At 36.9% G+C, this 3,770-nt stretch overlaps 1 long non-coding RNA gene across 1 annotated transcript in view; it reads right to left on the reverse strand.

The window, feature by feature from the left end:
* Positions 1–2,925: 2,925 nt before the first annotated feature.
* The window catches only part of LOC149134406 (uncharacterized), a 3,759-nt gene continuing 2,914 nt past the window's right edge, over positions 2,926–3,770 (reverse strand). Inside the window, exon 2 of the long non-coding RNA XR_016242769.1 lies at positions 2,926–3,239. This is a non-coding gene — a long non-coding RNA (uncharacterized LOC149134406). The remainder of the gene's footprint in view (positions 3,240–3,770) is intronic.

The raw sequence follows: 3,770 nt of genomic DNA on the forward strand, positions 1-3,770 counted from the left end.
GCAAAAATCAAGTAATAAACCATTCATACAAGCACGTGAACTACATCCTATTCCAGTTCCCGAAAAATTCTGGAGTCAAGCTAGAATGGACCTTATCGATCGATTACCAAAGACGCCGAGAGGTAACACCTATATTGCTGCAATAGCTGATTATTTCACCAAGTATCTTGTTGCGATTCCCATTCCAGAAAATCAGTAGCTGATGTAGCCAGCTTTTCTTCTAGATGCCATATGTGATTTTGGTTGTATGGAGACCCTCATCACAAATCAAGGCAGAGTGTTCGTCAATGAACTGAATTCCATTCTTTGTGAGACGCTGGATATCAACCATTCTTTGTGAGAGGCTGGATACCATCCTCAGACAAATAGATTACAGGTAGCATTAATTACGTTTGTTTGTATTCCTGAACCCTTGTTAATTTTATTACCTGAAGATTGACGCAAAGTTATAAAAGTATACGCGGAAGCACTGAAAAGTTCCTGGCTTTGGGTAAATGAAAATACTGTAGGATCAGTTAAGTATGATTTTATTTAACATACTCCTCTCTCAGATTCATACACTTACTGCAGCAGTCGTTCAGCTTTTCTAAGCCTGTAAAGGAACTCAGAAGGTTGGGCCTCCAGCCAGGCCTTTCGCGATACCCTTATAACCAGGAACTTTTCAGCAACCCCTCGTATATTCAACTACATTACTGTATTATTGACCTTATTATGTTATTTATATCTCACATGTTATTTATATCTATTTGTAGGAAAAATTCAACGAAACTCTAGAAAGGGTTTTGATAAAGTGGCTGTGAGAATCAAGATGACTGGGACCTGCACGTCAAACCAATTTTTTTCGGATACGGAACATCGGTTCATGCCAGAAACTACTTTTAGTGCAATATTTAGAAGATAACCTGTATTACTAGTTTATCTTGACATTAGCCCAGACAAAGAAAGTCAGACAGAGGAAAAACAGACGTCACTGTTAGGGAATTAACTGGGCAAAGAACAGAGGCCAAGAATGATGCAGAATCAAAAGTGATGGAAAATATATCCAAAGCTCAGAGCAGACAGAAGAAAGATTATGATTGGAGACACAGTGCCAATGAATCAAATATTACAGTTAAATCGCTGGTGTTGCTGAAAAATAATAGATGCGAGGAAAATCATAGATGGGAGGAAAATTGGAGCAGAAATGGCTTGGACCTTACAAAGTTGCTTCCCTGTTTGTTTTACATAATATAGATATTATTCTATAGATATTTTATAAATATGATCCAGCTGAAGCTGTATTCTCAGATGTCGTCAGGTGAGTAGTTTTGAGAGCAATGCTGCATCACCTATAGCTTCCCATTGTTTTCTATCCCTTCTTCTATTTTTCGCATTCCTTTGATAAAGAGCAACACGTCGATTGAAATAGACAGAAGTCGTTAAAAAATACCGAATAAATTTTTGGAGACAAAAATCTAAAAACGTAAATTATAAAATAAATACTTATGATACATATATATATATGTGTGTGTGTGTGTGTGTGTGTGTGTGTGTGTGCGTGCGTGTGTATGCATGCATGCATGTATAACACATACATACACACACATACGTGTGTGTGTGTATGTGTGTGTGTGTGTGTGTATTTCAATTAATTAAATGTCAATTATACTTTAGGTTTTCTCTCTGTCTGACATCTATTTGTCTGTCCGCTCTTCAAGTATCTATCTATCTATCTATCTATCTATCTATCTATCTATCTATCTATCTGTCTGTCTGTCTGTCTGTCTGTCTATCTATCTGTCTGTCTGTCTATCTATCTAGCTGTGCGTCTGTCACTCCGTTTGGTTGAACGCCTTAAAAAGACAATACGCTAAATGTCAACAGGAAGAACGTATTATGTGTTTATATAATCCTTTGTGTGTATGTGTGTGTTTGCGCGCGTGCGCGTTGTGTGTATGTGTACCTCTATTGCATATCTAGTTTTTATATATTAACATATCGGAATGTGTGTAGGAGTGCATGTATGTATGTATGTATGTATGTATGTATGTATGTATGTATGTATATATGTATGTTTCTATCTCTCTCTCTCTCTCTCTCTCTCTCTCTATATATATATATATATATATATATATATATATATATATATATATATATATATATATATATATATATATACATATATATGTGTATGTGCGTGCACAATATACTGCACATAATTAATGTATGCTTTGGCACATGTTTGTATCTATGCATTTATGTATGTGTACGTACATACTTGAATATAAATGTGTATGTAAGAGGGGTATATAACTTGGAGGAGTGAAATATGTAGAATCGCCAATACCGTTGCAGGTCCAGTGAAACTGATAGAAGAAAGAAGGGCAGAAACCTCATCTCATGTGTTATTCTTGGATCATGGTTCGAGTCCAGGAAAAAAGTCACAGGCAAAAGAGTTACGAGAAAAACACTGGAAAACTACAAGGCAATGGCAGGGTTATTCGTCTTAATCATCAACATTAAAAATATTAAATATACATGTAATACCATGATGGTGCTTCTAATATGTACATGCCAGTTATTGTCAATAAATGACTGACTTTCTTTTGTTTCATTGTCTTACTTTGCTTATGAAACTAAATAAAATGCTGTCTATTTTATACGTGTATAATACCACCATATACAAATTGTGTACAAGTCATACACTGTCAGTTAAATGATCTAAAATATGAAGTGTTGCTGAAGAGTTCCTAGCATTAAGGATATCACAAAGGGCCCGGTTGAAGGCCCAAACTTCTGAGTTGTTTTACTGAGCTTAGAAAAACTGAAGGACCGCTGCAATAAGTATGTGGATTTGAGAAGGGAATATGTTTTATAAAGTCATAATTAACTGATCTTCTTGTATTTTCTTTTACCCAAAGTTAGGAACTTTTCAGCACAACCTCGTATTTTTTATTTTTTATTTTATTTCATTTTTTATTTTATTACTTTAATTGTTTATAGTATTCAAGCAAAAAATTTGTCCTTTTTCTTTTGACTTTTTTCCAAGCAAAGATTACGACTTCTTTGTTACTTTTTCCTCTTGGACACCGTGAACACACTTCCACAAGTCTACGCGAATGCTCTTTTGTAGACATATACATACATCACACACAGCTGCATCCTCGTTACACGAGTAAAGCCATTGGCAACAATCATGAACCATTTCAGTAAGTCATCTTGGCAATGGCTTTACTCAAAAACAGCTGCTCCCATAAATTCTAGAATAAAATTTAAGATTTATGGAGACTCAAAGCTAGAAACATAAAAATGACAGTAGAGACATACAAGGAAACAAACAATGGAGGGTCGTTAGACCAGAACAGGTGAAAAATAGTTAGCGGCAATATGTTGTTGTTGGTACTCCGTCGCTTACGACGTCGAGGGTTCCAGTTGATCCGATCAACGGAACAGCCTGCTCGTGAAATTAACGTGCAACTGGCTGAGCACTCCACAGACACGTGTACCCTCAACGTAGTTATCGGGGATATTCAGCGTGACACAGTGTAATAAGGCTGACCCTTTGAATTACAGGCACAACAGAAGCAGGAAGTAAGAGTGAGAGAAAGTTGTGGCGAAAGAGTACAACAGGGTTCGCTACCATCCCCTACCGGAGCCTCGTGGAGCTTTAGGTGTTTTCGCTTAATAAACACTCACAACGCCCGGTCTGGGAATCGAAACGGCGATCTTATGACCGCGAGTCCGCTGCACTAACCACTGGGCCATTGCGCCTCCACAAGCGGCAATAATAT

The sequence above is a fragment of the Octopus bimaculoides genome, chromosome 8, assembly GCF_046866305.1.
Source record: "Octopus bimaculoides isolate indiv1 chromosome 8, ASM4686630v1, whole genome shotgun sequence".
Classification (NCBI taxonomy): domain Eukaryota; kingdom Metazoa; phylum Mollusca; class Cephalopoda; order Octopoda; family Octopodidae; genus Octopus; species Octopus bimaculoides.